General features: G+C 37.4%; 1 protein-coding gene across 3 annotated transcripts in view; it reads right to left on the reverse strand.

The window, feature by feature from the left end:
• The window catches only part of ARFGEF1 (ADP ribosylation factor guanine nucleotide exchange factor 1), a 97,850-nt gene that overhangs the window by 65,425 nt on the left and 5,142 nt on the right, over positions 1-27,283 (reverse strand). The window lies entirely within an intron of this gene.

A 27,283-nucleotide genomic window follows, 5' to 3' on the forward strand; every position in this document is an offset into this window, starting at 1 on the left:
CAAAACTTGACGCTTAAATTTGCATCCAGTCATGCCAACCAAATAACACATCCCTAAATATTTTTGCCATGATGTCGAAAGGAAAGAATAAATTTTCTGTCATTCACTCCCTCCTTTCAAGGCTCACGTTTATAGAAATGAGGAAAACCCAAATATTGTTAGAACTATTCAGCTATCCCTAAAGAATATGCCACTTGTTAAATGTAGATTTTACAGATGAGCACCATTACTGCTTCTTACACACAGCCTTCATGGCTTTAAGATTTTTCTTTTTCTTTTTTTTTAAAACACTGTTAGAGACTAAAATAATGACTAAGGGCAAAAAAAAAGATAGCACCTCTATTTCATACCATGTTAAAAAAAACCAAAAAGACTGATAGTTTAATGCTGTTGGCAAGACATTCTAAGTCACATTTTATAATATATTTTAAAGTATTTTTAAGATTACTCAACTAATTTTAAGAAACCTCTTCAATTTCACAAGTGTCTTTGTAACCTCTTGTTAACTAGCACAGAAATCATAGGAAATACCGGTTTTCATGGACTTACTTCTCTATACTGTAAAATTACATTCTTAAATAAAAATGTACAGGATCAAGAAAAAAAAAAGAGCATATATTCTTAAAAAAAATCATCTCAGGAGAACCATTTAATGTCAAATACCAGTCAAACACACAAAAGATATTAAAATAAAAAACCTTCACTACGCACATGCAGGCAAAGTCTTTTCCTTCCATTAACAGGAAAAGACAAAATTGCGTTACAACCACCTTTTAAAAGCACAATCAGCTGAAACCAATATATTACCTAGATTTTTGTGTATAACCTTTGAATAAGTGGTACTGATTGACTCTGAAAAAAGAAACTGATATTTCTAACTAAGCTGCCATACAGCAAAAGCACACTCTGTACGTGTCCTATCCCTCCCTCATTTACCATTTTACAGAGCTCTACTGGTTCACTTGACATCAGATGGCCTCCTAAATTTGGTATTTTACCACTGATCACTAGTAATATTCAGCAGCCCTATTGACTTGAGGGTATCAAATATATATAGGAATAGACTTGCTTAACGTAGGGAAAAGCGAACATAAAGAGTGCATGCCAAGCCAGACTGGAAAGGTTATTTCTGAGGTGACTGCTACTCCTTCTGCTTCTCCCTGACAAGACCCAGTGGTTAGTTTTATCCGAGAGAGGTGTAGTCCAGAATCGGTTCAAATGTGGCACATCCGGGACTAAACAAAACATGAAAACAATCTGGCGCTCCAGATCTTCTCAATAAGTAACAAGAGTTAAAACAAAAGACAAAAACCAAACCAACCGAACAAGATAGGATTCCTGTAGACAGCAAAGTCCAGCAAAGTCCTGCTTGGAAAGCAGGCCTTCCTGCCAGGGTATCGTACTTGATCTCTAGTCCACTTGCTCACTTCAGGACAGATTTTTTCCCCAACAGAAAGGAGCAGAAATTCTCTTCCTCCCTTCCAGCGTCCTTGTAGCTTTTATTATTTTACCTCCTACCTTAACATTCACATCCAGTAACTTTCCTCCCTAAGGCGCTCTGAAGCCTGTCCTACAAACAGCACCACCAACCAACAAATACCCTGCAGTATGGCTTCTTTCCAACTAAAACTGAGCTGATTCTTGCCCAATGCTGAATTATTTCAAACACAGAATGAAATGTAGTAAAATAGAGAAATGAAGGGAATCCTAAAGCTCTGCTCAGATAGTAATCCAAATAATGACAACAATGAAATCTAATATATTTTGCCTGTGAAACGTCAGGAAATACGAGCGTCATGAAAAAGGCGTGGGACAGACACCCAACACAAAAGCAGAAATGTCTTTACTAAATCTGTATTAGTCTGGGTGAATAGAAAGACTAACACTACCACTCTTTTAAAACTTTGCTTTTTCCATATTAAGTTTTTGTTTAAAACAACACACACATTTAGAAGCCACTTAAAATTTATAAAAATTCAACTGTAAAGTCAGGCTAATAAACATTTTTACTATTTTATATTTGGATTACTATCCAAAATTTTGAACTCATTTTATAAAATGGTATTTAACTTGAAAAAAAGGTGATATTTCAATTCTGGATAAAACAAACTGAACACAGAAACAATCCAAGATTTCAGAGAAAAAAAAACAACACTTTTTTTTTCCCTACAGAAAATGATGCACCTGCCTTCATTGAAAGTACTATATAAGAAATGCTTTACTCTTCCTTCAGAAACTAAAGCACACAAAACATTAGCTCCCTCCCCCCCCTTTTTCAAACACACTCAGACAACACACCAACTCTCATAAGAGACTAGACTTCTACATGGCAACATCTAAGCCTGAAGACACTGTTTCAACCTCTACTATTTTGTTCAGAATTGTACCTTGAAACAGGGACAATTAGAAAAAATATCAGCAAAACAGAGCAATGATTTTTCATAAGATATCAGCTCTTCTCTCCTTCTCTTAAGGGTGGTGGTGGAAATCAATGTCAGCTGCTTGTAATACAGATTGAAATCTGATACAATTGCAACTGAAATTCAACAACTTGAAGCAAACAACAGTTTAACAATTTGAACTTAAGATCGCTTAGGTACAGGAATCAACACTCTTCTTTATTGACGACACAAATTTTTCTGTATCTACAAGTTATTCTATACTTTGGCCACCGGGGGGAAAAAGAAAAGCAAATCTTGAGCAAAAAGCAATTCAGAGCTTTTCTATAAATAAAGATCAACGTTTAATATATGGACAATTTTATGGGTATAAACGCTGAAGCTTGAAATGGTAGTAACATTTAATTAGATTGACACTTGCGGGAAAAAAAGAAAAGAAAAGAAGGCTACTATTGGAGTTTCTCACGGTTCTTCCACATATTAAATGCCAGCAGAATGCTCCTTCTTAAATGTGCTCAAAAGCCTCTATGATCTTCCCCAGAAAACAAAGGGTGAGAAACTTTTTCCTTTTCTGAGGAGCAGCAGCAGAGAAAAGAAAGTAACAAGAAGAAAAAGGAAAAAGAAAAATTGACCCATTTAAAGAGTATAAACCAAACTACTTGCTAGCCACAAGTGGACAAGCGGTCTTCACTCCCTGCTAAAAGCTTTCAAGTTCAAAGCTCCAGTTCCCATGCAATCCTGACTGCCCTTCTCCGTGCGCGCCAGGCTGCTGCAGCGCCAAACCCGTCGGGCCAATGTTCCCCTTTGGGGAAGGGGCACTTTCCAGTGGAGCTTTTTCACTGTTCAGATTAGAAATGGTTATGACTATTGAATTAACGTGAAAATTGCTTAAGCAAGTAAAAGCAAGCTAGTTCTTCAGCTAGACTTGATTTTTACAATAAAAGATAGCGCATGTCCTGATTGCAAATATTCCTGCAGCAGCACTTAAAGCAGCAGGCGTGACAGCAGGCCAGCGTTCAGCCACCCTGGCGGTTGAGCTTTACAAGTTCCAAAACAGTGCTCAAACTATCTACTTAAGCAAGTTTCTCCAGCTGCAAAGCACTAAGAAAAGCAAACGGACAAAAATAAAGTAACTTTGAGGAAGATAAAGATCAAAAATAGTGGTTCTACTTTGCACTAGCTCATTTTATTCCCAAAGAACACAGCAAACAGAACTAGGAAGCTGTCATTTTGGTGCTGCAGCAAATTATCTCTGAATTTATTCCCTGTTTTGTAAACTAAAATAGAACTTGCAAATATAGAGAAAAATTTAAAAAAAAAATCCACTTTGAACTACTTAGGGCCTTTGTTGCACTGCTGATATTCTGACAAATTATCACTGTTCTTCCTAAAATACTACGAGAGATAGTCTTCAGAATAGGCCACAACAATTCATACCGGAAAATGGAAATTTTTGTAATTGAAGGAAGCATTCTACAATTACAAGGAAAGAAGTTTTTCAAGTGTCAATCTAATTAAATGTTGTTACTGTTTCAAGCAGCATTGCATCACCCATTATTGTGAAAGTACAGATTTTATAATCTTTGTTAAATTAAAAGAAAGGTCCTTAAAGTGTCGAACATCACTTATTTTGAGAAACTAACATATTTAAAATGGCAGATAAACACATGATATACCACTACTATGAATGAGGTGGACAGTAGACTTGCAATTTAATTTTATCCTTGAGAATAAAGAAAAAACTGATCTTCTTCCTGTCTGACTGCTTCCACTTCCCCCCTAACTCTAAAATTCAAGTTAACACGCAGCACATTTTCATGGTCATTTTACCACTATATCCAGTAGGAAAAAAAGAAATCTGAGAAGTGTTACCAGCAGAAAAACATATCATAAAAAAGACAGGATAACGACAATTCTCCCATCAGATAAATGACCTGCCTGGAAAGCTCATTAGCTCAATATCGTCATTGATTTTGAAGAGAAGAAAGAGAAGGTACAAGATGCTGGAACAGGGACAGACGACTATAGAAAAGGACTACAGCTTCCAGAGTGCCTCCATATTATCTCTGATGTACACACAGAATTACTGTGGAAGACAGCTCAGATTATTCTAAGACACAGAAAGGATGATGTGTCCTAAAACAGAATTAATTGAGGTACATATAATATTCCTAAATAAAGTGCAGCAGAAATAACAAAATAAATTCTTCCTTCTAAATTCTTGCCTTCACACACAGCTCTAGAAGATGACTCCTTTATGGAGCTCTATCACAGAATTTATGAAAATGAGGCTTTTGCACACAGCAAAAGATAGAGTTGATTGAAGAGATGTATGTCATTGCAGGAGACTGCAAAATAATGCATCAGATGTTTCACAAAGCTGGTAAAATGAGTAATGTAAATTAGGTTCAATCTCATTTTCCATTTCATCTTCACATACACTTGTACAGACCATCACTGTTTCAAAAAGGTCTTCACTGTCTGAAAAGGTCTAAGAACTTTTTTCTACAAGTATCCCTAAGTCCATTCTCACCTCTCCAACTTTTGCAGGGTTTCTAGGCTTTGCCATTCCCCCTGCCCAGCACCTTCTTACCAGATAATCTCATTTGCAACTACAAATTTAACAACTGTTTCTATAATGACAACTAGTAACACCTAAGAACCAAGGTCAAAATGGGCCAAGTAGGTCAGGCAGGTGGTTCCCCTGCTGTAGGCAGTATCCTCTCAACTGCTCTACATGCTGACCAAACCCCAAGTTAGTTCTAATTCATTGTTTGCCCCAGTAATCCTATTCAGGGGATGATTTAAACCTTGACTACGCTGAAGGGTAGAAGATCATCTCTAATTCCCATATGAAATTTGCTTATGCCCTGATTATTCCCTTGGTTCCTCTGTCAACATTCTCCTACATCTGAAATAGCCCCTCTCCTTCAGCTTATCTTAAAGTAGCAGTTCCTTCTGCATACCTAAATATGCTGCATCTTTTATTCAATACCATGGAAGGCACTAACAGTCAAATTATACTTCGGCAGGAGTCAAGGATAACTTATTTTTTAACAATTCCATTATTCTGTACTCAGTTATCTTCAGCAAAGGTATACACATAAGTTTGATGATACCAGCTTTAAGGAGAGTAACATAGAAACCATATCAAATTGTACATTAGGTTACAGGTAAAAGAATTCTTATGAAACTTGCTAATGGGAAAAGAGCAAAGTATTTACCATAAAATGGAAAAATACTTGTTTATTACACAGTATGCCGCCAGGGGAAAAAAATAAAAAAGACCCATAAAAACATTTAGTACATTTCTCAGATTATATTTTTTTTAAATTTTCTCATCAGAATTGTATTCAGAAAATAGCACATTATAATTCCACAACACTACTTCAAACAACTGACAATGCTTGTCAAAGAAGCACATGCATAGGTCTCAATTCTACAAGGATTCGTGCATCTAAAGACTAATATTCAGAGTCAACAGCAGAATCAAAGTTTATTTTATGTAACTGAAAGATAAGTGTATTGGAACAGAACACATACTGCATTTTCACTGTAAAAAAAACTAGCTCATAAAATTATATCCAAAATTCACATGCCTGTTTCTCTGCTCATTGGGGGAGAAGTGGAAGAAGCTATTCTGCTACTTATTATTGAAAAAATTGGATTTTCCAACTCTTTTTAATACCAATAATATGTGCATATTACTCCTAGTCATAACCCCAACACAACTGAAAAAAATACATGCACTATAGCTTAAAAAAAGCTATTATTTATGTAACAAATGCAAGACAGTAAGCAGTGGCACTTTAAAGAACCGCAGCCATCCTAAGCAATCAGAAGGTAGAACTGGCCAAAGCAAAAAAGAACACAATACTCCAAGGAAGCAAGTCAATGTTGTGAATGCACATTATTTATACCACAAAAAACTATTTTGAGGAGAAAGCAATTCGCATTAAATCGTTTAAAGTTAAAGCAGGTGAATGAGATCCAAGTCACAAGCAGTGAAGAAGAATTCAAAAAATAAATGAAGCAAAACTCATACTGGCAACAACACATTTTAAAGTGCTTGCTTGAATTGACTTGGCTTGCTTCCTTTCATCCAGGTATCCTAGCGATCGCCTCTAATATCAGACAAAATGCTGTGGTAACCAAGAGAGAAAAATAAATCTTTCATCATTAGCAACACTGAAACTGTCCTTTTCCATATCGGGGTATATGCAAGTTCTTAATGACCCAGCAGTGTAAAGGTTCTTGCCAATTGAAAACTTTAAAGCATATGAGTGAGCCACAGTACACTAAAGCTGTAAGATCAATGGACTGTAAATAATAAAAACTAGAAAGTTCAATATTTATTTGAACACAACTTCAATGAACTATATTCTCAACTATATAATAAGATTATTGCCTACATGGTGATAGTTATTAAGAGATTTTACCAAGCTTGGCCTCTCAGCAGTAAAGCCATATATGCATCATGGAAACAAAAAACTTTCCCCCAAACAGTCTCTCCCTCAAAGAGCTAAAATTACAAGCAGATCATGCTAAATACTTTTCCCCAAAAGCAGTCATTAGAATATTTTTCTAAATAAATACCCAAAACATGTTTCTTTTTTGATTTCTGCTTTCCATTAGCTCCAAGCACAATTATCACAAGAAGTCTCCTCCCTATTCAGCTAAAATAAAGTATTAACACCTGAAATCCATTACAGACTTCAGGAAAAACCTAAAATAACGAAGTTTAAATGGTCCAAACGATGGAATAGGAGAAACACGCAGCCATTTTCAACCCAAGCTCCCTTGCATCATTGGACAATGATGATCAAAAGACTTGATGTCCCCTGACCACAAGCTCCCACTTGGCATCTTCTGTGGGCAACTTCTGCCAAGTCAGTAGGTCTGAGATAAAACAAACAGAGAGAGTTTATGTAAAGATATATGCTATGAATTTGGCCCTTACTGTTATCTAAACACTGTTCCTAACATTTAAACTCCTTATGGGGCTTCCACACAGCTGGGGATTTGCTGAGATAAACTGTCTTAAGCACACATGCTGCACAGAAGTCTTCTCTAGGCTTCCAGCTGGCCACTCTTCTTGCTCTCATGGAGCCTCTGCCTCACACACTACCTCTGAACTACTCAAGCTTCACTACGTTTTCTTTTGCTGAAGATGTAAGGACAGTAGCAATTAGCAAATCCAGATCATGGTATTTTTCCTCTCCCTTTTCTAATTGTAGTGGTATAATTAACTTTCAGTAACTTTTAATACATCTATTTTCGATGTTAATCCATTTCAGTGTATGTAAATAGCAAACAAAGACAAAAAAGATGAAAGATTTATATAAAAAAGTCCCACTGCAATCCCAAATTACAATAAAAACAATTAAATAGTTTAGTACAATAATATTATTCTCCTAGATTATCAAATCAGGTTGACTTGCCTAAAACTGGTAATAATGTATGCAAATTTATTACAAGAAGACACTACTGAAATTATCTGGACAAGCATATTAGGTAGTCTGAAGAAAAAAACCACTTCCTCTGAAGTGTGAACACTTCCTGAAATTTTTCGTTAAATGGAATTCCAAAGATGCATATCATCGGAATATGTCTTTCTGTAAGCCTTATGAACAGTTTCTCTAATCATCTCTGTACCTTGTAGGGTTCACAGAGATGCCCCCTCCCTCCTCCAGATCTTACTGGACCACAGACTAGGAGATAGGCAAAAAATCCCATTTGTGGCAGGCAGAAGAGGCCAATGGCAGCATCGGGTCTTTGGGGGTGTGGTGGTTGTTTTTGTTTAAATCCAGAAAGCTAACTTAATGAGAAACAGGATTGGAAGAAATATAGACTCAGCACCTACGTACATTCTCCCCACTCTCCCCATGGTAGAGTGCCACGAGTATTTTTTTCCCCCTCAGACTTCCTTAACATAGACCAACCACCCACTCAGTTATATTTCATTTACGCATCTACACTTCCGTCTGGCCGCTGTTATTTGCTGGAGTCCGTTAACCATTCTTTCCACTTTGTTGCCCCAAATCTCCAAGATCACAGCTCACGCAGTTACGGCACATGGACAGAAAAGAGTAAGGCTCTGTGCCCCTGTGCAGATTTAAGAAAGTCCCTGCTGTGGTCTTCATGGAGCACTCTGAAGAGGCCCCAATTTACATATTGGCAAGATACCTCATACAGACACACAAAACATACACTTAGGTATATTTGAACACTTCTATCTGCTTCATATTACAGTGTATTATGCTGCTCCAACTTTATTTTTACAGGTACTGAAAAAATAACTAAGAAAGCACAGATGAATTACACTACAGAAAAAGAGGCGTTCCAGTCAAATACCACTTATAATTCAAGCCTGACTCTGCTTAATGAAATTCTCTGTAGATCCTCCTTGTTCTGCTCAACAAAACCCTGAAAATCCTAACCCACTGAAGCACACACAGTAATCAACTGAAGTAATATCTCAATAGCTTAGAAAAATAGGGAGTGATACACTTTGAAGCGTGAGAGGAATTTCTACTATGTGTACATACATGCACATACACACAAATAAAAAAACAAAAGCAGAGTATGAAAAACTTGTACAGATGAGGTACTCTAACTGGGATGACATTAATCCTCTAAGGAGAGCTGAATATAAGAAAGGAACATCGTATGTTGTTATTTCCCATACCGTATCTTCTACTCTGTTAAAGGTTTGCAGCAAATCCTATTAAAATATTTGTCTACTTTTATATCCGCAATTCAGGACACAATAACTCTGTCTGACAGTCCTTACTGGGCTTTCATCTGTGAAGTAATATTCTCACTTATTCTTAATTTCCTTTTTAGACAGGCATTCATACAGACACGACTACAGCTTCTCCCCTCCCTTGCTCAAGATGCAGTATCATTTGGGAATATGCATCTCTGATGTAATTTCAGGAATTTGAATGCACAACCTGTCTCAGTTCAACCAATCTCACTACCTAGCTCTTTTGGCTCGTTAGGCATGGCATTTTCAAATAAAGAATCATTGGCAAATCTACTCAAAAGAAAAAAATACTCTACCTGCCTCTTTTTGCTTAAAATTAATTCAGAATCACTCAGTCCAAAGGTGTTCTATGACTAGATTTTCTATAATAATCTTTCTGCTAAGCCAAGTCTAGAATACTATCAAGTTGGTTCATTGACTACTTGGGAAGGAGAGGAAGGGGGACACCCATGTAGGTCACATATAGACAAAGATAACAGTATCTCATGCGTTATTAGTAGCATTTATACTCGTGTGTGTGTGGCTGAAAAATTAAGTTTTCTGCAGCAGTAAATCCCTCTATTTCCCTCCAATATTACACAAGGCTCTACCAATTCTTACATCTACAGCAAACTCCCAGCAATATCCAAACTTGTGGCTTCGCTCCTCAAAGAAATTCTTAAATCAAAATCAAAGAATAAAAATAGACCTCTCTGCATCTTTAAATAGTTAAAACAATAGGATAGCCACGTATCTTTACTTTGTCAAGCAGTGCATACCCTTCAAATACCTTGCTTCAGACTTTTGTCATATCTTTTCCCACCCCCACCCAATATTGGATTCATGTTCAGAACTAGCAGGAAAAGTTGCTGACAAGATGCATTAGTATACAAGCAATTTGGCTTCTTACCAACCACAGATACCTAGCCAGATTATAGAAAGCATCTTGCCTAGAAGCACATTTTCCCCAATACACTTTATCCAACCCAACTCACCACCAAAATAAGATGGTTCCTCCAATGTCACATTCCCTCTTGATGCTTATTTGTGCATTCCTCCTTACACAATCACTGACAAGACACCAAGTGAACTAAAATTACCAAGCTAATTTTAATTTTTTATTGGATCAGTGAGCTAATTCAGGTTACTGTACAGCTGCAGGATCTCCAGTTGCCACACTCCTTTATATCACATCACACGTTTCAGGAAGGAAGGAAGGGCTAGAAGAGGATTGTCCACTACAGTGGCAGCCCCCAGGTGCACTGCAACAAGCATACCGCATAACCATACACAGTTCACCCACTCTGTTTCATCAGCATTAGTATTTTTTGTAGTGAAGCAAGGATAGCAAGGACAATGATGTTTCTTTATCAGGTAAGGGGGGAGGAGAGGAGAAGAAGAAGGGGGAAAAAAAAGGTCTGCCACTGTATCTTCCTCCTTATATTCACAATAATGTGTATTGACAATTTAGCTTCTTTCCCATTTCTTAGGTTAAAATTCTTAGGAGTTGAATAAGTCCTACTTCCAGAAGCTAGTACCCCAGCATATAAACATGTCAACAACTATCCAAAGAAAAGAAACATGCAGCACTGCACTTCAAGAACAGCATAAACTGAGCTAAGTCTGCTCAGATACCTTTATTGATTTGTATTTTGGGGCCGGGGGGGGGGGGGGGGGGGGAGATTTTGGCTGCTTGCAAGAAATAAACAGCTTATTTATCAAAGGCAGACAGATGAATCAAACACTTCTCTGCACAAGGAAACACTACTCAGCAAGGAAAACTTACAGTGTTGTTCAATATGTTAAACAGCATAAGCCTTTTTGCTACTTAAAGTCACCTATCTCCTTACTATATCATGCCAGTATAATTGTCTGCGAGTTTACTGCAGGTGTGCACAAAGAGACTTTTACAGTTTAAAAATGACACCGGATTAAAAAAAAAGTTAAAAGCTTTAAAGAGTTACTTGTTTTCTTTTTTTCTTTTTTTTAATATGGATCCATTCCTTCATCTGGTTTTATCATGTGGCTGAGGGTAGGAGGGGGAAGAAAACAAATGCTTTAGCCAGGACTACTTCTACTGCTGGGGAAAGATGGGGTGTTAATTCTAACAGACTGGAATCATAGAAAGAACAGAAAATGAAGCTCAGAATGGAAACATGAAAGTGTACACTAATAAAGAAATAAATTACTTCCCTCAAAGAATCTGGGAGAACAAAACACTAGAGAGAAACAACCAAATTAAGGCAGACCCCTAGAAGAGTCTGATCATATGATATACTACAATTATTGAGATCTGAATAACTGTAATTTACAGCAGTAGTAATTTTGCCCACTACGTATAATAGTTTCAGATCAGTACACAAGAAGGCTGATACCACCTCTTTCACAAAAATACCAACATGCTGGACAGAAAAGCATTGCAGAAGTCTTTAGAGACAAAAAAAAGCAGCTCTTCTGCCTCAAGAATTGTTTTGACTTTTTAAATATTCTTACCAAGAATCATAGCTGCCATCTAACTAACCTATAACAAGGTAAAAAACTAATTACCAATTACAAATTCTATAAAATAGGAATTATAATTAGTAAAATTAAGTCTTTATAAAAGTGAGACTTAAGATAGGCTTTATATTTACACCCACTATGCCACACAATGCAACGTTATAAAGCACGCTACGTGCATGAAGTTCTTGAAAGTACCTGTAACTGTACCAGAGAGATTTAAGAATGCACTCATTGACTTGGTTACAAATTTAAGAAGCTGCATCAAAATGTAACAGTAGAAGAAAATACACAGGTAAACCTTGAGGAGGTCACAGAAACTAACATTGTTTTAAAGTACTATGTAACTCTTCTTGGTTTCTCTAGAATCGCCTGTGCAAGCTAAAAGAAAAAACACCTGTATTATTTACCTGATTCAACTGATGGGATGTACTAGTTTCTCAACATATTCATCAAGGGGAAAATAGAGAAATCAGGAGAGAGAGAAATGACTCAATACATCCACTCCTCCTATCAGTCTTCTCAGCACTTCATTCAAAGACTGGGTCTTTGCCTCAGTCAGCAGGACTCTCGCTCACACAGCATATAAGGGCAGGACTGCAGACAGTCACTGAGCACGGTGAGTTTACGCTTCCTCCAAGCCACAGGGAAACCAGTGCCTCTGTGGTTTAAGACTGTGAAATGCTTGCCTAGTTCTGGAGAAGATGAATCATCAATAACTCTTAATCTGCCACAGTAGCTTCGTGCATTGCCCTCTTAAGTTTAGAAAAGTCAAAGGCAGCCTGAGTGCTTCTGATGCATCTTTTAAGAAACGAGCCTGGATCTAGGTCTTTACATTTCCCCCCTTGAGACTGACTATGATATAGCTATTTTCTTGTTCTTAGTAGAAAGAAAACAGTCAACTGCAGACTATATATCTCTCTGAAATAGACTGTGTTTATATTCATACACACACACACACAGGGTGTCTCCATAGACAGTATGTTATTTTTGCTGTCTAGATCTAATTTACAACTCAGGGAATTTTAACTCGGCAGAACATGGGGTACACTACAAATCTTTAACTGGTAGTTTGAATCAGATCAGAGGTCATCAATGAAGCTGTAATCGGAAGACAGATAGACTTCTGGCCTCTTCCTCTATCCCCCTTCAGGCATTCTGATAAACTTTATATCAATGGCATTCCTAGCTAGCAAAACACAATGCAGAGTCTTCTTTTTTATTTTGAAAAGCTAAAATCAAAACTCATAAGTACAGGCAAATCAGACAACCAGCTATGTGCAATATTATTGCTGAAAATTCTATCAGATAGGAAAGATGAAGTGCAGTATAGCTTCTTACAAAGAAAGGAAACTGGTGCTAATATTTATTGTGCTTATTCAAGTGAAGTCAAGGTCCCCCCCCCCTTTTTTTTAAATAGATTAGGCCAGTTTCCCCTCATTTTAAGATCAGAAACTCAAGCACGTCCCTCACACTCTGCTTGGAAAAGCATGAGTTTCTGCCAAAATACGAAGATAAGAGACTATGCAGAAGCAAAATTTCATTTGAAATGGGGAAAGCATTTTCAATTGAATCATTTCCATCTGTCTGAAAAAGCTCATCTGGAATTAAATACACACAGAACAAAATCCTGCAGATTTGTAACTCATCTGAAAGGACACACCAAGCTTCTCTGCAGATCATCTTTCAGCCTGACCTTTAAGTTCAGAGTAGGCAAACATAAGCAGCCCGACTCCACAGAACAAAGACCTGACAGTAAGAAATTACCCCACCCCTCTGCAATATAATTACTGGATTCTTCTACCGCATACGTCCCTGTAAGAGAGAAGCTTCTGCACATTCTGATATGCTGCTGCCTATTTACCACCTTTTGTAACAACTAAACATTGAGTAGGCTGCCTGGAGAAGCTGCAGATCCTCCCTCACTGGGAATATTCTCAGCTTGACCTCGGCACACCTGAATAACCTAATCTAAGGCCCTGCTTTCAACAGGTGATCTCCAGAGGTCCTTTTCCATCTGGACTTCTCCATCATTATACTGTATACACACATATAGTTTCAAAAGACATCTGTGACCAAGGACTTCTCTTCAATATTCACTTGCAATCCAATAGTGAGATTAATAAAAGGCTTAAACAATTATCTTAACTACCTGAGTACCTCTAAAGATTTAGTTGATACTAACATTTTTAATTTTTGCATTGACAACTGGAAAAGCATTCCAAACATCAGTACAATCTATATCTGGAAACATGAAATATTGCATTAAGGACAGGATTCAGTCTGAGATTAAGATGTTTCAATCTGGGCATTTCCATGTATGCCATGTGTTTAAACTCTTGTAAGTGAAGGTTGTCAATGTAACGAACGGCTAAGAAGCCTGTAGCAGACCAGCCGGCAGATGTCCATTAGGATGTGCTGAACCACCCTGCAAAGCCAGCAGAGAGCTGGTTAATATAGTCAGGGGAATATGAGAGATCCAAGGCATACGGAGGCACCTAACATTAGGCAGCTTATTCTTCAACTCGATCCTATTTCAAGAGTTTATGCTCCCATGACAGAATTAACAGCTTAGTAACAGAAGAAAAACCAGTTACAGATAACACTAACTTAAGTCACAAAGTCAGTTTCTCAATCAACTTCTCCCCAGCACCTATGCTCTCATATTTTAACAACAGTATTACAGGTATAAATATAACAATTTATTTAAGTATAGTAGTGCTTTAAGACAGAAACTTGCATATAAAGCAAAAATAATAATCTTTTCACCTATGTACTTGGCTTATTTATGAATCTAATATTTTAAGGCCCAACAAACTATAAATTAGAAAATTAAGCTGTAGCATATTTTGCACCAGTTCAGCTCTCCTTGTGTTACATTAAGCATTCTGCTTTCTCTATTTCATATACAACATAGCTTTTTACATCTACATTCAAATTTTAATTCCAGAATTAGTATGTGTTCGATTCATGATGCCATTCACAGAAAGGCAATATTTTCATTGTAACTGCATGCCATAAGACAGGGATTTGTATGCAGTAGCTTGAGTCTATTCAGTTAAAAAGAAAGTTGTTTTCTCTTTATAGTTAAACATGCATTTTAATACATAAAATTGAAAAAAAAAAGAATTCAAATTTAATTTAATATTAATATTTGAAAACTTCTGGAATACCCTCTCAAAAACTATTTCATCACAAACTACAGATGTAGCAGACCTACACCAAAAAACATTTTCAAACAAGCAGCATGAAGGCAACTAAGTCTGACAGACAACGTCTGATGAAATATTTAAGCAGGTGAGTGTGCAAAGATACAAAGACAGACCATCCCTATCCCAATTTTTCAAACATAAACCTCATGTAAACTTTGAGAAACTGGGAGAGCAAGCCCAAAAACTGAACATAAAACCACCAAACTGGCTGGGCCACAAAGATAAAACAGCAGCAAATTTCTCTTAACCCCCTGATATCTAGCCTGTAGTTTGCTTCCAAGAGTGGCCAACAGCATATGCATAAGAAGATACAGCATTCTTGCCCTGCTTTTATAATCTGTAATAGTCCCCTCCTACCAGCATCTGTGGTTATGTGCTTCCTGCACAAAGACTGTACCTTCAGGTTAGACAACTCTTGCTAAATTTTCACTTAATTGCCTTTTAAACCATTTAAACTTTCTGGATCAATGTAATTAAAAGCTGTGTGAAAGAATATTTTTTTCTTTGCTTTAAACTAGCTGAGGTCTTTAGAAGCTATTCATATCTGTATTATAAGAAATTACAAGTAATCATTTTCTCCATGTCTATGCCACTATGACATCTTACAGACCTCCATCACATCCATCATCCTATTTTTTTTTTTTTCCTCTCCAGAGAGCAAGAGGCAGATTGTAGATTTACTTAATCTCTCTGGGAAGACATTACTACCTTCAAGCATCCTTGTTGCCTTGCTATGCATCTTTTCTAATTCTGCTGTCTCTTTGGGAGACAGGAGAGAGCAGAACCACACATGGTAGTTCAGATGTGAATACATCGTATCTTTATGCAGTGGTGTAACAGCTTGTTTTGCTATTGTTTTCCCACCTGTTTTTGACAGAGGAATCAATATTTTCATGGAATCACTCACAGCAACTCCAAATTTTTTTTCCTGGTGGATAAAAATCTCATGCAGAGCCCATGGTTGTGCGTGCATAGTTTGGTCTATTTTCCTCCTCCACTTCCCCCCTCCTGCCCATATGCATTAGTTTGCATTTGTCAAACCTGAACTTTGGCCATTTCATCACCAGGTAGGTCAGTATAACACAACCACAGGTTTTAACGGGTTGTTTTCATTCCTCTAAATACGTTCTTCTGTCAAACTTTGCCACCTCACAATTCACCCCAAAACAGCACAAATCTCTCCAGAACTCCAACACCATTCTGCTGTGAAAACAGAATGTTTACTCTTTGACAGCTCAGTATCTTTAAGACCCTTTGGCAAGCAACCTGGGCAAGGTCAGTGGAAACTGAAGTGTTCTGTACAATTGGATTAGCATACACTTATCTACACACTCACTGACTCTGCTTTACGGACTGGTATTGGGGCAACTTGCCCTCTGCAAAGCCCGTGCTGATTCCTCCTCAGTACAGCACATGTACCCGTTCTATTCTCCACTGACGTTATTCTTTACTACAGTTCAGACTTGCCACTCCCTTGGCACTTTTTAAAAAAAGCTACTTACACATTTGGTTCCTCCCACTCCTTTGTACTAATGAAATTTTAAGATTACATAGTGTATTAAGCAGTTCAGGAATTTCAGATCAGAGACCCTTTAGGACTCCTAACTGGTTAATACTAATTTCCACTGAAACTCCAAATCGCGAAAGCTCCACAGACTCATTCCTTGTAAAGAAATGTTCCAGTACAGGAAAATTCCTCAGCTTTCATATATAACAACAGGCATTTTGGTCTCCTTCAATAGCTTTATTAACAATCTCTTCTGGCCTACCTTATTATGGATTTACAGTTCATTCTCTACAGTTCATGCTCTTTTTTTCCTTCCCACTTGGAAAAAGGGCTCACATTTTCAAGGCCCTGTTTACTTCCGGTAGCCTCTTTTTCTTTGCTATTTGTTCATACTGACTTAATCATAGGCTTTTTATAGCTTTATTGATAGCTGGTATAGGCTTGTTCTAAACATTAATGAAATGCATGACAAAGAATCACCATTTTAGCTCTAAGCATTTTGCTCCCCTCAGAACTTCTTCAGCTTTATATTACTCTCTTTTCGAGATAAAAAAACCTTAGTGTTTTAATGCATCTTTTTCATGACTACTACAAAGCTGAATCTGAGCATGGTTTAGCATATGCTTGAGCACGTACTAATGAGAATGCTCGCTATTACACACCAGTAGTTACATCTTGAGCCAATTCCCGGGCAGCGCTTGGTAACAAATCAAGAACTGCTCAATACATCGCAAGTCAACGTTACTTGTCAATGCAGTTGGTTTATTTACCTATCATGATTAAGCTTTATGTAAAGTAAGACAGATTAAACAGTCATTCCTACTTAATTAATGCTGTGAAATTTAGACTCTTCCACAAATTATCCTTTCTCATTCCTGGCCTGTTAGGACAGTACCTTCATTTTAAAACCACTGATATTTCAATTGACCATTTTTTAAAGATTTGTGACATTTATATGTAAGCATGTATACATTTGTTTTTGACATAGACGCCTACTTATTGAGACTATTTCTTGAGACGCCTCGGTTGTTTTCTGTCATGTGTTCTACTTACTCAATTGCGCACAACTGAAGACTAAAGAAAATGTTTTACTAATGCTTTTTATTTATTCTGGCAAGGGTAGGCTGTCGCCACAGGAGAACAAGACCATCATTATGTTTCTCAATCTTGTTTCAGCATCAGTTGGCAACAGGAAGAAAAGCTAGAAGTCCACTTTTCACACAGCCAACCACTTAATTAACACTTTGTCATGTAAAACAGTCCTTCAAACATTCTTACTTTTCCTCAAAGATTTTTCAGGAGTAAGTACACATGCATAGCAATGATTATCCATCTTTTCACGCTTTCTAAAGCTAGCTACAAGCTACTATTACACCCATTGTGGGCATTCAAGTGTCACACTTAAAGCAAGAAAAGCAAAGAGATACCTCTACTGTCCTCCATGAACAGAAGTATGCAATTTATTAAGCAGGCGCAATACAGAGCAATTGGAAAAGGAACTTCTACAGCTCTTTGACAATCCCATAGCGAGGATGGCTTCAGAGCATCAAAAGGCGTCACTCCTTTTGCCAAAGAAAGCAAACAGGTTTTCTTGACAGCCCAGGTTAGGTTTTAAAGGCAAAATTAAAAATGATGGCCTTATCTGACAAAGACAGTCGGATAGCTTTCACTTTAATTATAATGTGATTAGGGTTTTTTCAATGTCAATTTAACATTCAAAATAAAACCGTGTGCCATTTGGACTAAAGCAAATATTGAACAGATATGCAAATGCTCAGACATCTAGACCTCCATAAATCTAACCCTGCAGAGCTGTGTGTGAACAATCTCAGTTTGAAAGACTGCCCCCATACAGAATGGACTCATGGAATGAAATAAATCCTGGCTCATATTAATGACTATTCTAAAATCAGGCATGTGAGTATATTTACCTCAAAATAGATGTTTATTTTGACTGCTAAAACTTTTTTTGGCGTTAAAACTGATCCAACTGCTCATCTAGTCATCCTTCTCATATCCTGAACAACACAATCTTCCTGCGTTTAGACCACCTTCCGATGACAGCAGCAATCATTTGCTATAAAATTTTCAATGTCTATGATAAGGTTTCATATACCTTTCTGTGAAGCAACCAATATTGTGAATCACTGAAGACTAGATACAACCTAGGACAATAAATTCTTGTGCAGTGTGAAGTTCTAAAAAAACAGCTAGAATCAAAATGAAAGATCCCTGTGAAATACAGGAGCAATATCTGGTCTCATCTTTTACTGGCATTCACTGTTTTGAAATAAGAAATTGGAAATCTACATCTTATTTTTACCTCCATCTTTGCTGTAGATATCTGAGCGCAATTATTTTCTTGCGCACTTGGAAATGGGCAATTTAAAAGGTAACTTAGAAGTTCCAGAATTACTAAGCTTTATTTCAGACTTAAATACAAGATTCTTACTTGTTCCACGATTTCTTGAGAAACAGACCAAATATATATACATGTATCCCATTAGCTGACCTGCTCACTGCAGTAACTTCAAAAGAAATCTGCAAGTAGAGATGAAAAAAAGAAAAGCAAAACAAACAACACCGCAAGACTCGGCCATTTCAAACACTAAAACTTTAAGGGTCACATGTAAATGTAGACATGCATTATGTTACTGGTAAACTTCTAATTAAAAAGTATTATGCCACTCCCCTCTTGCCATAGCTCTGAGTCATAGGAAAAGCATAACAGTCTCTTTTCAAGACACATGAAGATAGTCATTACATTTAAATCTGGTTATGTATAAGTTTTGTCAAACTATATTTAACAAAGAAAAAAAAAAGAAAAGGACTAACAAAAAAAGTATGGGGTTAGATTTATTTTTACATCTGTGTTATTCTTCCAAAAAGGTCACAACCGTATCAGCTTTATAATTTTCCCTGGAAGAACTCCTATTTGTAAACTTCAAATCAGAGGTTCTGATGGCAGATCTTTCAAACGAAGCTTTCAAAGTGACCACACTATTACTAAAGACCTTCTGACTTTTTCATTAGATTCTGATAAAGGAAGCAGCGTGAACCAAGATTTTTGAATGAACACAAGAAGGAAGAACATGAATGTTACAGTACTCTGAAAGCTCAAATGTGGCCTCCTTCATTAAAGCACTTATGCATTAGAAGACTAATACTATGAAACATTTACTTCTCTGTCTCCTATCTTTTAGTTGCATCTGAAGGAAGTATTTTTGAAAGTACAGATTGCTTAATTAAAACAACTAGTCATATGAGAAGTTTTCCTTCTTTTCTCAGGTTGAAAACACAAGACAAGTGGTAAACTACTTAAAAAAGGTCAACACTACAGAATTCAGGCATCTCCACCCTTGTTGTACACTGTGTTACAAGGAAGTGCTTCTTTCACCATTGCTTACCAAGGCAGCAAAGAACAAGACAATTAAGGCATTCAGTTCAATATTTACTGAATCCACAAGTTTATTCTAAATTATTATGAAAAAGTATACCTGCATTGACTAGCGCAGGTAGATTTTTTTTTAAATACATATAGCTACAATCAACTGTAGTTACTTATACTTTCTACTGCACTGAAATCCTGCCCCTTCTACTTTGCTTTAAGAGCTTTATCTTACAGATTCGATTAAATAAACGTTGTACAAAATGCAACAGTCAACAATTTTTCAAAATCACCTTCCCTTTTATACAAGGATACTTGGCCATTCTAGCTATTGTTCATATCAAAATAATAGAAATTTCTTCATGTTTTAGAATTCAGTGCAAAACACCATGGATATTTCTAGGCAATCTACTTGCAAACAAACATAAATATCCCTCCCCACACCATGCTGATCATCACGGAAGCATCTATGAGATTACATGTGAAATTTATGCTATTGATTTTATTTTATTTAAGTCATGGACACATAAAACTATTGTGGCCATTTCTACCTCTACAGAGGTCAGAGTCAGAAGTCTTTTATATGAGTCGGAGTTATGATTATTTCATGCACTGCCATAGGTACCAGCTCTATTTGAGAAAAACTTCTGAAGTTATGCATTTTCCTTAAGTTTTTTCCATACTGGTAATAAGTTAGAAGAGACCCTAACATTGTTTTAACAGGTCTTTAAAATTATACATTATTGTGCTTTAAAAATAATGATTCTTCCTTTCATTGTGAGGGTATTCTGCCCTGACCCAGCCCTCTGGTCCAGTTTTGGAAACAGCAACCCAAAGGGTAGAGATAAGAAGCATCTTAGTACTGTGCCACCTGCCTGATGTTCATCATTGAAAGGACAGAGGAGCAAGCTCTGCTCTCACATGAAAAGGAGGAGGATCAAGGAAAGACAGGCCCAAGTGCTGTTCTTCTTTCAGTGTAAAGGAGAGGGTTATGAATCTGAGCACAGAATGTTGTCTGGAGCTTAAGAATACAACATAAAAATGCAGTGATGCCCGTCAAACTTATCCCCTCTTCTATTCCTCTCTGCGTCTAAGAGACAAACCCAAAGCTCCTCCACATCTCACTGACCACCAGTCTACTTTCCCTATAGTCATAGCCAGCATTAGAAATGATTTCAAAGAAAAAAATTTTTTTACTTAAAATCTTCTAAGCATTCTAGATCTCTTTGTATGTATAATTATGAACACATAATCACACAAAACAAAGTGTCATGTCTTAACCCACAAGTGGAAAACATCAGAAGTGTTTCATTTCACTGTAGGCATAGAAAATTTTAATCATACTTCTTAGGTACTTAGCCATCTCTATCTAGCTTTCAAATATTTATGCATATGTAGATATCCTATTCTAGTGGTTTTACTCATAGCAGTTATAAAGCTCTGTTTCCAGTCAGGATAGTGAAAGCAAAGGTTAATTTGTTCCTATCTACCTTCCCAGATAGTGCACAAGATCCAGTATAGGATTCTCACAGACTCCACAATCCATTAGGCAAATGAAACAAGCCGAGTTAAGACTCTGAATTTTCTAGTTTTCTTCAGTTCCAGCAAAAGATTATGATTTTATGCCAAGTGCTGCACTCTGGATCCATGCAACAGCACCATCGAGACCTTTATACTCACACTGTACACCCTGAAAGGTTGCTTGTATGGCACCCGTAGGTGTGTTAATTTTCTTTACAACAGAACCACACCTTTGCAAAGAACATCTTTGTTTAAAAGGACATTTCAATTAGTTTATCACTTGCACTAAAAGTGCAGTATTTTGCCCAAGTACAATCATGTTAATTCCTAGCACAGTTTTAATTTTAAAATATGATTGGGAGCTATCAACCAGTGCCACATAACTTACATTAAGAAATAATTTCTTTGTATTTATTCAAATTTCCAAACAAATAAGATTTAAAACCTTGTATGCATACCTCATTTTATTCAACTGTATTTGGACAGCTGAGCCCTGTAGTAATAAAATATTACTTAATAACTTACTAGTAAGCCCTGTAATTTCAATAACATTATAATCTCGGTTTGATGAATCTAAATAGATGTTCTCCCCAGTATCTCTCAGACTATCTGCAAAGCTGCCCATTGCAATGGTGAAGCATCTGCTGGTCATTCAAACAACGCTCCCAACGTCCGCAACTCAAGTTGACATGCAAGATTCACACATTTAAATCAAGTAAGAACATGTTGCAGTAAAACATCTCTGTATCTAGCACTGATTAAAATCTCTTGACATGAAATATTTACAAACCTAATCATACATTTTTATAAGTGAAAACAAAGAATAACATTACAAAAACTGTAAGATTATTAGAACAGCAGGTGCTAAAGACAATGAGTGGAGAATCCATATTATTAATGGATCTTATTTTTAAAATCAATCTCCCTGTACATTTAAGGACAGACACCAAATGAGGACTGGCAAATTTTTTTTTCAATTCTTTAAAAAATATCTTAATATTTTTTTCTAATCCAAGGAATATATACAATAAAAAAAGATTGAAGAGTCTAGCAGCAGGCATTAGGCATTTGAGCAAAAACAAGTATTAAATAGCACACCATCAATAACCACGTAATCTCATTTTAGATTAGTATATATGATACCTAGAGTAATAGAAAAGTCAGGAAAAAAAACTATTTCTGAATTGAAACAGACAATCGTAAAAAGAACCACAACAATCATGCCCTAGATAATCATGCTTTAGATATAAGCCTGTTTTGGTAAAATTTAGTGAAGCTGTTAGAGTGTCTATATAATCCTAAAATAGAATGCTGGGATAAAAGAAAGAAAAAGGCTGCGCATCACAAAAAAGTCAGTTAGATAATACAGTCAGAATGAATCCTGCTTTGCAGAAAAATTCAATAACACTACATCAGAGCAAGAACTGTGCACTTGCAAAAAACAGAATTTGAGTCAGTGAAACAAGTGGCTACATGAGCTTATCATATTAGGCAGGAGCTATTGTCCTTTACTTTGGTAAAGTGCAAATCTGTTTTGCAGCTTTTCTTTTTTAATCTACCTGAGACACAACTGCAAAGTTGTGCTTTGTTCAAGATCAAAAAACCCAAAACATAGCAGGAAGAAAAAAGACTAAAAAAGTAAAAAGTGAGCAGAAGATATTTTGCATCTGATAACAGCTCAGACACATGCTACAAGTAGACTACTTCAGAGCAATAAACTCTATTAAAAGACAGCAATAATGAATCAATTCAGGAAGTCTGTGGTATTCGTTACTCCTGAAGGAGCAAAGATCAGTGGAAAGGTGACAAAAACGGAGGAAGTGAAACTCTCAGAAAGAAATTCTATTTGTTATTTTTGTTTCACTTAAACAGCACTTCTAATGCACATTAAGCGCACAGCTTCTCTGTACAATCTTTGAAAGTACAAGCATAGTTTCTCTTAAATTCCCATAAAAATCAAGTGTTACAGAGAATGTAATTTCCAAAACAATCATCTTTTTGCAGAGTCAGTAAGCATCCAGTGTGACTGCCTATTACAAACTCCTGAAAAGCAAATCCAGACTTCTCTGAAACAATTTTTGCTTGAATCAAAACACATTTTTGTAAAAACAAATGTGATCTTAAGATTTTCAGCAACAAAGAACACAACTGTCCTGTTGTTTTACTACCTGTATGTAAACAGAAAGAACAGATTTAAGAATCTTGACTTTAAAAAAAAAATTTTTTTTTCCATCCTCTAATTCTTATGGCTCCTCAAGCATGTCTCACTTTGATAATAAAATCCCTGAGTCGCTGAAACCAGAGGAAACATTATTTCAAAAGCAGTAGAGTTAGTACAGCCTTCGCATTGCATATCCAAGCTTCAAAGCCGCTCCAAACTACAGCATCATACTAAGAGCTCATATTCCTCAAGATTTCAAGTTGGTTTAAGAGCTCCTGCTTCCCAGCTAAAAAACCCTCATCTACGCATATGCCTGCACTGAGAGCAAAGAATACAAAATTTCACACTGAGAACCACCCCCCCACACACACAAAATGCAAGCAAACCCACAAATATCAGGAATGGTACCTAAAAGCTAAAATCATGGATACAGTGGAAAGAAGCAACATAAGAAGCGGAGATAGAGCTAACAAAATCTGTCACTATTTATCAATTCAACCCACATTCCATCAAGCTTATCCTGCCAGTTGGGCAGGTTTTGTTCTGGTCAGTTTGTGCAATTTTTACTTCTAACTAGGTAAAATTAGGAACAGAACAATACACAACTTACAGAAGTCTAAAATGTGGAAAAATGTCTTTTAATCTGTCCCAATAACTTAAGCAGGTAGAGGGCTTTTATTTTTTTGTATCTCTTCTAGAAATTCTTGTTACTGACATTTTTATTCTCAGTCACATCATGCATCAGCTACTCCATTACTTCACCTGGGATCAACATCAGACTGATTGGCTAGCAATTACCTAGATCACCCTATTAATCGTTTTTAAAAAGGCTGGCACAGTATCAGCTTCCTTCCAGTCCTTTGGAATTTTCCCAGTGTCCTTAGATTTATTGGAAATCAATAAGGGAGTTCTGCCAGGTATTTCAAACTTTTGGGACTTGACAGGCTTATTTTTAGCAGCTCTTTTGTATTTACACTCAAAATGGGAAGGTATCACATGACAAGCATCCATCATCTATATTAACTCTCAAAACGCAGATATTTTTATTAAACCATCCCCTGCATTCCATTAAAACATCTATAAGAAACAACATATGTGAGCAGGGAGACAGGGGGTTGATTTTTCTTAGAGGTTTGGTTTGCCTAATAGTAACCTACAGATTCTTCTACTATTTACTCATGCAAAGGGCATTGCAATAACTGCAATCTGTGCATGGAGTATTTTTTGATCTAACTGGCACATATTTTAGACATTTACAATGCAGCCTTGCCTTCCCTCGCAGATATGAACTATCAAGCATCTTACACAGTTCTGTCCTGTTCCTTGGTACTTCTCTCCTTCCTCCTTTAAGTCTGAGGAGTTGAGCTTCCCAGTCACTTCAGCCTTTGACGCTCCACTGACAGTAGCGCTCTTTCCAAGAAAAAAAAATACCTTCCCCAGCAAACCACCAATTTTACACATCACACATAGGAAAACTCTCTGGTCTGATGCAGAAGACACACAATCCCTTCCCCTCCATGCAAATCATAGCCACCAATCGCCCACTGGCTACTGCAATACCGAGTGAGAGCCATGCACAAGTTTGCCAGTCTTGCTTCCCTGGCTGAGGGCAGCATTTGTCTACTTTAAGGCACTAACTAATCAGAGACCTAAAAATATCAACACCAATGAAAAACCCAAAGCTGACAGGTGCCCCAAAAGAAGACAAGCCTCCCTCATCGAGCTCTTCATGAGTCCGTGACTTCAGCTAGGAGGTTCGCTAAGAAAGGGAAAAAGAAGAGAGACTGGGTAAAACACCACTGGCTAATGTTCTCCTGCCTACAAGTGCCCAGGGGATAATCTTCACTGAAGATTAAACAAGTTAGAATATTTTGACAGCGTGTTATTAAATATAAACTCAAACACCGATTACTCTCTGAAAGACTTGAAAATAAGCCTGGAACATACATCTGATGTAAATGGGCCAAGCTATTTTTTTTTGATTGTACATGAGGAAGATGCACAAGAATGGATACTGGTGTAGTGCTGAAAAACAAACAACCAAACAACTCCCCCCCCCCAAACCCGAAACAGTAGTGGTAACTGGAGACAGAAGGGAATATGCAGAAAAAACAAGGGAAGAGAGAATAAGATGACAATTACAAAAATAAGGTATCAGGATAGGGTATAGAAAAAGATCAACTAGATAAAAAGGAAGCACAAAACAGTAAAGATGATTCATTTTAAAAAATAGATGCAGTGTGGTCACAAGGCAATAACTTATCATTTAAGCTTCAACATTCCAATTAGTGCTCTAAAATAAGCAGCAGAACAGATATATTTAAAAGCTGCCCTATGTTACAAAGATGTGTTAGCATTTACATTTTAAAAGATACTGAAAATCAATGTTAAAATTTTCAAAATATCAAAAGTCTTTAAATGCTGGTGTGTTTCAGGAGAAAGTCAGAGTTCCACCTGAAAAAACAGGCACCTGTTTTTTGTTTTAGAATAAATAATAATAAAAAAAAAACTTATTTTCCACTAACATTTTTCAAACCCAAATACAATCTGCTTTGTTTTCTACAACAATGTTTTTATGCGCACCCTGCCAACCAGCCCCTTTCCTCAAAGGAGATGGGTCCAGTCTTGTTCAACTTCATCAATGACCTGGATGAAGGCACAGAGTGCCTCCTCAGCAAGTTTGCTGACGATACAAAACTGGGAGGAGTGGCTGATACGCCAGAGGGCTGTGCTGCCATTCAGAGAGACTTGGACAGGCTGGAGAGGTGGGCAGAGAGGAACCTCATGAAGTTCAACAAAGGCAAGTGCAGGGTCCTGCACCTGGGGAGGAATAACCCCATGCACCAGGACAGGTTGGGGGTTGACCTGCTGGAAAGCAGCTCTGTGGAGAAGGACCTGGGAGTGCTGGTGGACACCAAGTTAACCATGAGGCAGCAATGTGCCCTTGTGGCCAAGAAGGCCAATGGTATCCTGGGGTGCATCAGGAAGCGTGTTGCCAGCAGGTCGAGGGAGGTGATCCTCCCCCTCTACTCAGCCCTGCTGAGGCCACATCTGCAGTACTGCGTCCAGTTCTGGGCTCCCCAGTACAAGAGGGATGTGGCACTACTGGAGCAAGTCCAGCGAAGGGCTACAAAGATGATTAGGGGACTGGAGCATCTCTCTTATGAGGAAAGACTGAGAGAGCTGGGCCTGTTTAGCCTGGAGAAGAGAAGGCCGAGGGGGGATCTTATCAATGTATACAAATATCTAAAGGGAGGGTGTCAAGAGGATGGGACCAGACTCTTTTCAGTGGTGCCCAGCGACAGGACGAGAGGCAACAGGCACAAACTGAAACACAGACACTTCCATCTGAACATGAGGAAATACTTTTTCACTGTGAGGGTGACAGAGCCCTGGCACAGGTTGCCCAGAGAGGTTGTGGAGTCTCCTTCTCTGGAGATATTCAAAACCTGCCTGGATGCAATCCTGTGCAACGTGCTCTAGGTGACCCTGCTTGAGCAGGGGGGTTGGACTAGATGATCTCCAGAGGTCCCTTCCAACCTCAACCATTCTGTGATTCTGAGATTAAAGCTGGTTAGCACTGTCATTCCACACAGTCAAGAACAAGTTGCATTTAAAACAATAAAAATTCCCACTGTATGCAACTTCTCTTAAATTAGCCCTGTAAATTTGGCATGAACAATACTTTATACTTCAAGTGCAGAAGGCAACTTGGGAAGCAGTGTATTGGGCCAACAAAACCTTTCTGTTACCAAGCTAAGTTTTAAATCTTTGCAAAGTGAATGAGATCCTAACCACAGAGAAATCCTGATAGTTAAAGCCGGAGTAAGCAAACTGAGAGAAAAGCA

Source organism: Apteryx mantelli, chromosome 2 (genome assembly GCF_036417845.1).
Source record: "Apteryx mantelli isolate bAptMan1 chromosome 2, bAptMan1.hap1, whole genome shotgun sequence".
Classification (NCBI taxonomy): Eukaryota; Metazoa; Chordata; class Aves; order Apterygiformes; family Apterygidae; genus Apteryx; species Apteryx mantelli.